The following is a 13,264-nucleotide window of genomic DNA, read 5'->3' as shown; positions in this document are numbered from 1 at the left end:
GTATACACATATACGTATATGTGTATACATATGTATACATATGTATACATATGTATGTATGTATATGTATATATATTTGCAAAAAAATGGACCAGTTAGCTGTTTACAAAAGAAATCTCAAAAATTGTTAGAATCAATATTATAGTCACCGCCTTTTCTGACCACAATAAAATTTCACTTGAAATCAATTAATTAGAAGATCAATAAACCATATTTCTAAAAATTATAAAATACTTAGACAACACAAAATTCACTATATGGTAAAAGTTGTAGGATGAAGCTAAGGTGGTATAAGAAAACTGGAGCTTTAGTTTGTTATGTCCCACTCCCCAAAAAGATCCTAAAACTAAATAAGCTAAGTATTAAACTTCGAAATCTAGAAAAAAAGTGCAATAAAGCAGACTTCTGAAAAGGTGATAAAAGAAGGTAATAAAGGTAATGCCAGAAATTAAATAAAATACAAAAAAAAGATGCTCCATTAACTTAAACGTTGATTCCCAGAAGGATTATAAAATAAATGAGCCTCGGGCAAAACTAATTTTATAAAATAGAAAGAAGGTATAAATATCGCTATCGAAAACATAGAAAGAAACATAACTAGAAACATATAATAGAAGAAAACTGCATATAAATATTTGCTAGAAAATGAAAATAATAATTAATTGGACAATTTTGTAGAAGATATGAATTTGAAAATTGACAGGTAATAAATAGAAAACTGGTATAAATTAGTAACTATTAAAGATATTATACTAGTAATCCAACATCACTAATCTAACTCCCAACAACGAACATAAAAAGCTTAAATTGCTTTGAAAAAAAGATTTGTCATATTCTAAGGAGCAAATTTTCTTAACATATAGTAGTGTTCCAAAAGAAAAAGTGTATTAAAAACATCAACCAATTTCTTTAATGAAATGAAATTAACTTGAAATTAAACTGGAAAATTATGTTAAAGTTATTAATCAATTTTACTTATACAGGTCAAAAATCCCAAATAAAATTTAACACATAAAATAATGCATTGAAAAAGAAAAATAACAATAAGACTGAATTTTAACCAGTAAGTTTTATCTCAGAAATGAAAGAATATTTAAACCTCATAAATGTATTACTGCAATTCATCCTAAAGAATAGAACATACCGGCTGGGCGAGGTGGCTCATGGCTGTAATTCCAGGACTTTGGGGGGCCGAGGCGGGCGGATCACCTGAGGTCAGGAGTTCGAGGCAAGCCTGGCCAGCGTGGCGAAACCGTCTCTACTAAAAATACAAAAATTAGCCAGGCATAGTGGCATGCACATCTAATCCCAGCTAGTCAGGAGGCTGAGGCAGGAGAATTGCTTGAACAGGGGAGGCAGAGGTTGCAGTGAGCTGAGATCACGCTACTGCACTCCAGCCTGGACAACAGAGCAAGACTACCTCTCAAAGAAAAAGGAAGAATAGAATATACCATTTTGCTAACATTTTAAAAAATTAGCTAATTAATGGGGGGAAAATAACTCTTAGAATCCCAGGAATAAAAGATTAATTTAACAACAAAATCAGACAACACCAAATTTAATAGTAAACTCTACATTGGAACAAGAGAAAGATTCCAGACATTAATTATAATGTTTAATATATTTCTGGAAATTTTAGCCAGTGTATTGAGACAAGAAAAATAAATACAAGTTATAAAGATTTGAAGTGATGATATTATTATTTTTATGAACAAAATAAAAATAAAGTAATTTTCTATATATCAAATCCAACAGAATCTATATGACCAATAAGAGAGTTCCACCCTAGTTCTCAGAAAGAAAATCAATGCAGAAATATTAGAGCATTCCTATTTACCCATATTAACTATGTGAAAATATAGTGGAAAACATGCTATTTAATATATTTAATATATTTAAATAACAGCAAAAGTTTTATAGTACTTCAGTATAAATTTAATGAAAGAGGTATAAAACTTTTAAAAAAATGTAATATTTCTGAAGGATGCAAAGGAAGATTTGAATAAATAGAAAAGTTTATCATATTTATGACAGGGAAGGCATAATATCAAAGATGTCAAATTTTACAAAATTAATCTATAAATTTCTTGCAGTTCCAATAGAAATCCACTAAGGATTTTTTATGCTACTTGAAAAATTGATTCTAAAAATCATATATAAAAGCAAAGTGTCAAAATAACAATAAAAAATATGCAATACCAATACAAGAAAGATAATTTTCACTACTTGATATGAAGATTTGTATAAAGTTATAATAATTAAGACAATTTTATATTTGCACAGAGATAGAAAAATGATAAATGGGAAAAAATCAAGAATCAAGAAACAGAGCAAAATATGTATGGGACTTTGGCAGACCACTGAAAATCTTTAGGAAAAATATAGCTGAGTAATTTGTTTACATGCGAAAATATTAAATTATACTTTTCAAAACAGAAGCAAAAACAACTCCAGATATGTTAAAGTATTAAATGAGAAAAAGAAACATTAAACACATTAAGAGAAATACAGAATATCTTTATGCCAGGAATGCATAGAATTACTTCAACACACACACACACACACACACACACACACACACACAAAATTATAAGACTAATAAAATGAGTAAAATTAGTTTTTGGAAAAGTAAAACAAATAAAAATAGTAGCTTTGACTATGTTTTCTAAAGAAATATTTAGATTTTGTCAAATAAATAGCTTATTACTCAAAATAATTTTTTTAACTCCTAAATACTTGTAAGAAAAAGGCAAATGGCTCATTTGAAAAAAGTAGTTGCAAACTGTGAACAGGCAAATCACAGAAACAGAATGTAATTGTCAATAAACAAGGAGTTAATCCTACTAATTAAGAATATGTAACGTAAAATAATAATAAATATTGTCTTCAATCTATCAAATTGGCAAATATTTTATAATCTGATGCTAGGGAGGGTTTATGAAGATGTAAAAAAATGATAACCTTTTGTATTGTTAAACCAACAAAAGATATTTAGCCCACCAAACATAAACTATGTATATTAAGCAACAACATAAAGTGTGGTTCACTTATTTTAACTCCGATAAACTCTATGATCAATTATACGCCACCATAGATCTTCATTGTGTCCCTTTATCTTTCTTGTCTCTACCAGATAAGAGCCACCCTATGGCCCCTCCTCTTCATGATTCATCTCCCACCATTATATCCAGCCTAAGACAGCCTCCAAAAGCCTATAGAGGATAGTGGTGTTGTCTTCTCCAGGGCCTTTCTTTATTATTATTATTATTATTATGCTTTAAGTATACTTTAAGTTCTGCGGTACATGTGCAGAACATGCAGGTTTGTTACATAGGTATACATGTGCCACGGTGGTTTTCTGCACCCATCAACCTGTCAACTACATTAGGTATTTCTCCTAATGCTATCCCCCCCACCACCCCCCCAACCCCCAGCAGGCCCTGGTGTGTGATGTTCCCCTCCCTGTGTCCACGTGTTCTCATTGTTCAACTCCCACTTATGAGTAAGAACATGCGGTGTTTGGTTTTCTGTTCCTGTGTTAGTTTGCTGACAATGATGGTTTCCAGATTCATCCGTGTCCTTGCAAAGGACATGAACTCATCCTTGTTTATGGCTGCATATGTATATGTGCCACATTTTCTTTATCCAGTCTATCATTGATGGACATATGGGTTGGTTCCAAGTCTTTGCTATTGTGAACAGTGCCGCAATAAATATACGTGTGCATGTGACTTTATAGTATAATGATTTATAATCCTTTGGGCATATACCCAGTAATGGGATTGCTGGGTCAAATTATTCCTGCTTGATCCTTGAGGAACTGCCACACTGTCTTCCACAATGGTGAAACCAATTTACACTCCCACTAACAGTGTAAAAGCATTCCTATTTCTCCACATCCTCTCCAGTATCTGTTGTTTCCTAACTTTTTAATGATTGCCATCACTGGTCGTTAGATAAATGCAAATCAAAACCACAATGAGATTCCATCTCACACCAGTTAGAACGGCAATCCAAAGCCTTTCATAAAACCTTTGGAGAGGAAATGTTCTCTGGAACATCCTAGAGAAATGTGATTTGGGGTGGATGAAAATAAAATGTTTCTCTCCAAAATTCATATCCCCCAAAGCTTTCAGGCTTTTCCTCCTCAAACAAGGGTAGGAAACCATTTTCTGTCAATGGTCAGAGAGTAAATATTTTAGGCTTTGCTGACCACACACAGCCTCTTTCCCATCTAGTCTGTTTTTTTGTTTGTTAATATCCTCTAAACACCGAACAACCATTCTGTTTTATGGCTGTCAAATACACACACAAACAAAACCAAGCTGTGGGCTAAAGGTTGACTCACTGGCCATAGTTTGCTGACCCTGCTCTATGGCAGAAGAAGGAAATTCTAGCAACTCAGCCTCAATTTGTGTATTTCTAGGAATTTGCCCATTTCATCTAGGTTATCTAATTTGTTGGGGTACGATTGTTCATAGCATTTTCTTAGAATCCTTTTTATTTCTTCAGTGTCTATAGTAATGTTCTCAAATTCATTTATTTTAGTTATTTGTTTCTTCTCTATTTTTCTTCATCAGTCTAGCTAAAGGTTTCTAAATGTCATTGATTCAAAAAGACCAAATTTTGGTTTCATTAATTTATTGCTATTACTTTTCTAGTCCCTATTGTGTTTATCTCCACTCTAAATTTATTGTTCTTTTCTTTCTACTAGCTTTGGGTTTAGTTAGCTCTTTTTCTATTTCCCTGAGGTACAAATTTAGCTTATTGAATTGAGATTTTTCTTCCTATTTTTAATGTTGGCATTTATTGATATAAAATTTTCTCTAAGCACTACCTTTGCTACATTCCATAAGCTTTAATATGTTGTGCTTTTGTTTTCTTTCATCTCTGTTTCCTAATTTTCTTTGTAATTTTTCTTTGAGACTTTGATTGTTTGAGTGTCTTGTTTAATTTCTTCATATTAATTAATTTTCCAGTTTCCCTTCTTTTATACATTTTCAGCTTCATTTCATTGTGATTAGAGAAGATATTCTCTCTGTATGATTTCAATCTTTAAAAAATGTATATGGCTTCATTTTAGACAGATCAACTATATAATATCAAGAACTTTCTAGCAAGCTTTAGTAAACCATAGTCTATGGAATCAGAAACAGAAGAACAAAAATATGGTAATAGAATTTTTCTCTTATTAGAGATTAGCTAAATTGATATCCAGGGAGAATTAGGAAGAATACAGAAATGAAAGGATACTAACAGACTGGGGTTATCAGAGGGAGTCAAGAGATCACAGGTCATAAATGCGTAAAATTGAAAGAGAAGAAAAACTGAGAAGTAAAGAAATTTGGGTAAAGAAGGGGTAGAATATGAGATGACATAAAAGTGCTAGTATGATTTCAAGTGAGACTAAGTTCCTTCCAGCTCCGAATGGAGTAGTAGAGTTAGATCACTTGGGATTTTAAACCTTTGGATTTGAGGACATTAAAAAAATTCTATAGAGGTCTTCCATTTTCAGTCAAGATGGGATGATTGAAACCAGATTTATCCTATGACCTAAATTTTTAAAAAACTGGACAGAATATATGAAGTGACAGTTTTCAGATATTAGAGAGTAGAGAGTGCAGAACAACGATTTCTAAGAGAAAGAACACCACTGAGAAGAGTTCTGTGATTGTCATTAGAAAGAGCATCTAGGTTGCAGCAAAGAGAGGAAGAACCCGGGTGTAGCTGGCCATCATCCTGTGTTGAGGAGCGAGAACAAGGAAGCTGAGAGTCCAAAGAAACTGGAGTTGTGAAGCAGGGTACCAGAGAGGAGGTTACTGAATACACAGAGAGAAAAACTCTAGAAATCTGCGGATGCTCCAACTTGAGTCTTCAGCTGACTCAACACATGTGTATGAGGACACTACCTATGCTCAGGATAACTACCCCAAAAGAAGAGAGGAAAAATGTATAGACCTATACGGGTGTGAACAGTCTGTGTGCTCACTAATCACAGTAGGAAACATCCTAATTCACAGGGTATAGGGTGGCATAGTCAGGAGATTGCCTCAGAAATCTGCGGAAAAAAAAACAGCCGTACATTAAAGTTTACTGTGTTCTAACCATTTTAAACAAAACAAAACAAAACAAAAAGCCTCAAAAGGATCAGTTTCCAAAGTTGGAGGACAGGCAATATCTGATTTTGAGATCTTTTAAAACTCTACAGTAATCAAGACAGTGTAGTATTGGCATAAAACTAGATAAATAAGTCAATAAACAGAAAAGACAGTACAGAAATAGACCCACACGTATATATGCAATTGATTTTTGACAAAAATGCCAACGCAATTCAATGGAAAAAGATCATCTTTTCAAGAAATGATGCGGGAAAAATTGAGTTACAAAAAACAAAAAACACTGACCCTTGCCTCCTACCATATACAAAATATTAACTTGGAACAGTCATAGACAGGATGTAAGAGCTGTAACTATAAAACTTCTAGAAGGAAACATAGGAGAAATCTTATTGACCTTAGATTTGGCAAAGGTTTCCTAAATATATCAAAATACTTACTATAAAAGAAAAAACTTGATAAATAGGACTGTATCAAAATGAAACACTTTTGCCACTCAAAAGACACTGTTAAGATATTGTTATGAAGAAGAATAGACATGCCAAAGATAAAAATATTTGCAAAACATCACATATATCCAACATAAGATATGCATCTAGGATATAAAAGAACACATATTTCAGTTACAAGACAACACAATGAAAAAATGAGCAAAATTACTGAGCAGCAACTTCACCAAAAACTGTGTAAATGTTAGTGAGCACCTGAAAATATGTTCAATACCATTGTCATCAGGGAAGTATAAATTTAAACCACTGTTGGATGTCACTATGCATACACCAACATAGCTGAAGTTAAAAGTATGACCATACAAAGTGTTGCAACTGGAACTCTCATGAACGGCTCATAGAACTGTAAAATGCCACAAACCTTTTGAAAACAGTTAAGCAATTTCTTAAAATATTAAACATACCCAATCCTATAACTCAGGCTATGTATTTACCCAATAAAATGAAAGCATATGTCTATACAAACACTTATATGTGAATATTCATAGTAGCTTCGTTTGTAGTGGACAAAAATTGGAAACAACCAAATGTCCATCAGCAGATAAATGGAAAACAAATTGTCATCTAGCCATACAATGAAATAATACTAGCAATAGAATGAAGTAAACTATTGTTACATGCCACAATATAGATGAATCTCAAAGTTATTGAGTGAAAAGAAGCAGGCAAAAAAGGAGAGAGAAAAAGAGAATGCATACTGCCTGACTTAATTTTGTAAGATTCTAGAAAATGCAAGTTGATCTATAGTTACAGATCAGTGGTTGTCTTGGGTGATGGGAGGAATGAAGGGGGAAATAGTATTCCAAACGGACACAAGGAGACTTTTGGGCTTGATGAATGCAATATATTCATTATCTTGATTGTGATAGTTTCACAAATATATACATGTCAACATTCATCAAATAATACACTTTATATAGGTGCATTTTAATGTGCATCAATTGTACTTCAATAAAGCTATAATAAAAAAGAAACTGTATTTTGATGATAATCACTAATTTAAGTGCTGTAGTTGTACAGAGTATGACAAGATCTGGACTGGAAAAGAAAAATATACATTTGTGTCCTATGAAGACTAAAGTCATCCATTAAAGTGGGATTACATCTGAGAGATCATCAGAAAATATTGAAAATAAAAATAAAAGGCCGGGCACGGTGGCTCACGCTTGTAATCCCAACAATTTGGGAGGCCGAGGCGGGCGGATCACGAGGTCAGGAGATCAAAATCATCCTGGCTAACATGGTGAAACCCCATCTCTACTAAAAACACACAAAAATTGGCCGGGTGTGGTGGCAGGCACCTGTAGTCCCAGCTACTCGAGAGGCTGAGGCAGGAGAATGGCGTGAACCCAGGAGGCGGACCTTGCAGTGAGCCGAGATGGCGCCACTGCACTCCAGCCTGGGAGACAGAGCGAGACTCCATCTCAAAAAAAAAAAAATAAGAAGAAAAAGAAAGAGAGAGAGAGAGATGGAGGGAAGGAGGGAGGGAGGGAAGGAGGGAGGGAGGGAGGGACGAAGGAAGGAAGGAAGGGATTATTTCATCAAAGGAACGTGTGGAAGAGAGTTTTTGAAATATATTGGCAAATTTGAAAGAAAGAAGGGGCAATAAAAGGCATACAGATTTCACTAGTTCATTACTTAGGAAATTGACAGAAATCTTTCATTTTCTTACCTGAAAATGGATTAATAGCTACACTATACCTTTTGTTAAAATTAGTTAAAATGAATATTTAACATCTCATTACATTATAATCACAAAAGGCAAATGTTGTCACCATCTAACATGAGTGTGCCCTTTATATAAAAATATTTGCTGTATTTGTGATTTTATGCATTTGTTCAGTTTTTTATACAGGTTAACTGTTATAAATACTTACTTTGTTTAGGGTCAGATTTACCAACCAAAATAATCTTAGTAGTAAACAATTTATTTTTGTAATCAACCATGTTTTTGAAGACTTCTTGTCGCTCAAAAAAGTGAATTTAAAACAATGTCAGTAATTCCTGCCTGATTAGTTAACCTTAAAAGCAGATTCTTTCAATGAAGTGCTAAGAACCTAGTATCTCATTTTATCAGTTAGACAGTCATTATATCAAGAAACACATTGCTGTCAAAACTATTTTTAGCGCATATTCAATTATCTTTGCCTCAACAATGATGTCCCTCTGACTCTCCTAACATGTATATTCTTTATCATGAAGCAAAGATATAGTCCGTGTGGTTGCATAAATATTCAAGTCCCACAAGACAGCTTGCATTAAAATAAAATACAGCTACAAAATAAGGTAGGAATTGCTCCTTAATAAAATAAAATAAAACAAAATACAGGCATATACAAAATAAGGTAGGAATTACACCTTAATAAAAAACATACTCAAACTACAAATAATGGAGAAAAGAGCAACTTTAAGACAATGAAGAGAATATAATTAATGCAACATTTAGCAAAAAAGTTTCAGGCACTTTACTTGACAATTGGGATAAATCAGCAGGAAAGAAAAGGGACAGATTCCTGCTTTGGAGGAGTTATATTTTAACAGGCTGTGGCTGACCAAAAAAACAATAATTATATTAATAAACAAAATATAAAATATACTAGAAGTTTATAAGTTCTGTAGGAAAAAAAAATGGAGCAGGAAAAGGGGAACCACAAGGACAAGGAAGGATATGGAGACTGACATTTTGAATAGGATGGGTAAGGTAAGCCCTTTGAGAAGTTGACATTTGAGTAAAATCTTCAATGGAGTGAGGGATTTAGCCATACAGATCTTCAGACAGAGTGCAAAGACTCTAAAGCACCTGCAGTATTCCTTCAGAGAATGGAGGCAGGATGGCTAAAGAAGAGGGAGCCATGAAAAGAATAGTAGGTGGAAAGGTCAGAGAGGTTATGGGCAAGATAAGGTAGACCTTTGTGTGCCATTGGCTTTTTACACTGAGAGAAATAGAAGCTGTTGATGGTTTTGAAAAAGGCACAATGTGATCTAATTTCCATTTCAAGAGAATAATTCTGGCTGCACTATTGAGAATGGAGTGTAGAGGGACAGAGATAGAAGTAGGAAGACAGGGGACCATTGTATAGTAGTAATACAAGTGAGATTTTATGAGGTCGAGACTAAAGTGAATGTCATGAGGAGTTGGATTCTGAATGTAATGAGGAGTTGAGTGTAAAGGAGTTGCGTGTAGAGTTGAGTATTTTATAATAGAAAGGTTGTGGGGTGTAAGGGAAAGATAGTAGTTAAGGATAAAGCCACAGGTTTTGCCTAAGTTTCTATAGGATGGAGTTGCTATTAATTGAGATATGGAAGATCCATCCATTGAGGATGGAGCAGATTTTGATGGACATACATTAGAAAGACCAGCACATGAAAATTTCCACTCTATAAAGTGGGTACTATATGCCTTGCATAGTTCCAATTGATAGGTGCATAAGCATGAACAAAGCATAGTTCCAGTCCCCCAGGGAGTTAACAGTTAGGTGGGCCAATTAATAAACCAGACTGGGGATGCTCCAGCCCTAAAGGAATTGTCTAGGAGGGGTTTATGCCTAACTTCTAGAACATCATCAAATCTTGGAATACTAAAATGTAGAGAGTAAACTACAGAGTTAAATCTCAAACTAACTAGACCTCTTGACCCAATTGGTAGCATACTGATGAAGCTAATAGAATCATTGCTAATATTAAATAACAAGAAAGTATAACATGAAACTATGTACTAAATATTCCCAAGTGTTTTATATCTTTATTTTATATATTTAAGTATAAGTGCAAGCTAAAACGATCATTTCCCAAAATGTTTAAATAAATGCACCATGCAAAAGAAACATAAGTAAAATTAATAATTTGAGAAAATATTATATTCTTTTAATGTTGATTGTGCTCAGCAGCCACATCCATGTTTTCTGAGGATGTTAGATTGAATGAAATATTGGTTTGACAATAATTACTGTCTTTTAAAACAAAACATTTTCTTTTGATTATGGAAGAAATTGAATGTTATAATAAACATTTCAGAATATAAAGAAAAACACAAAGAATAGCAAAATAGTAAAAAATAAATAAATAAATAATGCCCTTTTTCAGGGTTAAACACTGTTAACTGCTAACATTTTGGTATTCGCCCTAAGACTACATTTAGAAAAATGCATATTTTAAAATAAATGTAAACATACACATTTACTTTAACATTTACCAATTTTCCTCAGAAAGGATTTGGAAGAAAAGAAAGATTTATCTGTTTACAGCATGTAATAACAAGTGTTAGTTAAGGCAAAAATAAACATTCTAAAATAAAAGAATGTTATTGTCAAAAACACATTTTAGGGGAAAGCATATCTCTAAAATCAAAAGTTGATAATTCAGTGAAAATAAGATTCACTATGGTAATATTTTTTTTCTACAAACTTTTGGGCACACCCACATAAAGTGAAATAAAATTCAGTGTTTTATATAGGTCTTATCAGCATTGACTTTTTACATTGCAAGATCTTAAGATGTATGCTTTACATTGATAACAGCCATTTTCATCTAATTAAATTGTCATGATTTTATATATGTATATATGCATATGTGTGTTTATATATTAGGTATATATTCATATATTCACGTATTGACTACTTTGTTCAGTCACTGGTTAATAGTAAGCAAAGGGTGACATAAGAAAATACTTATTACAGTAAACATTATATAAAGCTTAACATGTGCCTAGCACTCTTCTAAGTGCTTCCTTACTTATCAACTAGCGTCAACCTCACAATATCTCCATGAGCTAAGTACTATTAAGGTCTGAGCTAAGTACAAAAGTACTAGGTACTATTGTTCCACCACTTTACTGATGAGGAGAAACAAGTAAGAGAGAGGTAGAATACCCTATCTTTGCTTGCTCTAGGTAATACTGATGTGAAGTGGCACTCTGTTACACACCCTGGCTATTGAGCTCAAAATTTGTGCACTTAACAGCTATACTCTGCAGCTTTATGAACAATTATCCAGTCAGTTTCTGCTTTTCTAGATGTATCGCTATTTTAAAAATTATTTTGGATAAATATATATAATTATGAATAATCACTATTACTTTTAACTTAAAAATTTAGATGTTTAGCCTGAATGTTCTCTGTGAACTTTTTCTCAGGCAATTTATATTTACCAATTGCATTTTACAATTATTCAACCAATTTACATTTCTAACTTTTTTCCTAAGATCACAGAAACTTTTCTTAGATTCAGCACCTCCTGTTATTTTCCATTATTTATATATATATATGATTTTTCCCCCCAGGCTTGAAACAATAGTTTATTTGTAATTCAGCTTTTCTGGTAGCAATTAACAAGTCACTACACTAGCTGGCCTCGTTCTATTGTTTCTTAGGGGACTAAGTATGTGCCTACACTGTACTTGATATTTAAATGAATCAATGACAAGGATCTTTCCCTGGAAGAATTTGTAGTCTAATTGAAAAGTAGACACTCTACCCTTCACAAACAAAACTGCCCTATCAGCGTTTCTTGGCTTTTTATCACCATGAAAAACATAGGAATTTGGCCTGGCCATACACTCAAATGAATAAACACTGTGGGTGATGTATAACTCCTGTTTATTCACTAAAAAACATTGCACTCTCTTTTTTTTCCAATTTGAGAGCAGGTACTGTTTATTAAATGACCAGCTTAGAAAAATAATCATGGTAGACACCTTAGTTCAGTCTTCTAAAAAACCTGTTGATCTGGTCCTGTCTGTTGCCAGCATCTCCACCTTCTACAAAATGGGTGGTCTTTTTCTTCATTCCTCCTCTTGGAGAAGATAATTCAAAGGGCCACAGGAAGTTATTTGCTTCTTTGAAGTGTTTTCCAACAGTATAGATCTCATTAATCAGATCCTCCATGCAGATGATGTCATATTTACCAAAAGATCGAGCAATCAAAGCATTGTCTGTCAAAGTAATTCTCTTCTTATTGATTTTGCCATAACCACACTTGTAGATTAGTTCATTTACTGACATCAGATTTGGGTACCCCCATACAATATATGGTTCTACAATCCTCAGCATGTTAATTGAAGCCTTGTTAAGCTTCACAAAAGTTCCACTGAAGATTCGACAAAGGCGAAGAAGCCCCAACACCTTTCGGACCTTTTGGCCACACCATTGATAACCCTGATCCTGATGACAAATACCGATCTGTGTTCTGCAGGTACATAGAAGTTGCCAGCTTTTCTTGCCATCCTCACCATTCGAATTTCAGTTCTATACATCTGCCTATATTCCTTGTGATAGTGCTTTGCTTTTTCACAGATAAGCTTCCTCCTTGCCTTTTGAAGCATCTTTTGGACAAACTTCTTTCTTAGGTGATTGATCTTCAGCTCTGTGAAATTCCTTCACTTTTTCTTAAGGGTTTCTGGCACGGCAGGAACCTTCTTTTTCTTCTCTTCAACACCTTCTATGGTTCCAGCCAGAAAAGAGGCTTTTTTTTTTTTTTTTTTTTTTTTTTTTTGACATGGAGTCTCGCTCAGCCACCCAGGCTGGAGTGCAGTGGCGCCATCTTGGCTCACTGCAACCACCGTCTCCCGGGTTCAAGGGATTCTCCCGTCTCAACCTCCCAAGTATCTGGGATTATAGGCACCGGTCATGCCCGGCTAATTTT

General features: G+C 33.7%; 1 pseudogene; it reads right to left on the bottom strand.

Moving 5' to 3' along the window:
- Positions 1–12,318: 12,318 nt before the first annotated feature.
- On the bottom strand, positions 12,319–12,983 carry LOC129011961 (large ribosomal subunit protein uL30-like; annotated as a pseudogene).
- Positions 12,984–13,264: the final 281 nt, after the last annotated feature.

Source organism: Pongo pygmaeus, chromosome 1 (genome assembly GCF_028885625.2).
Source record: "Pongo pygmaeus isolate AG05252 chromosome 1, NHGRI_mPonPyg2-v2.0_pri, whole genome shotgun sequence".
Lineage (NCBI taxonomy): Eukaryota > Metazoa > Chordata > Mammalia > Primates > Hominidae > Pongo > Pongo pygmaeus.
This window is presented reverse-complemented; position numbering and strand designations above follow the sequence as displayed.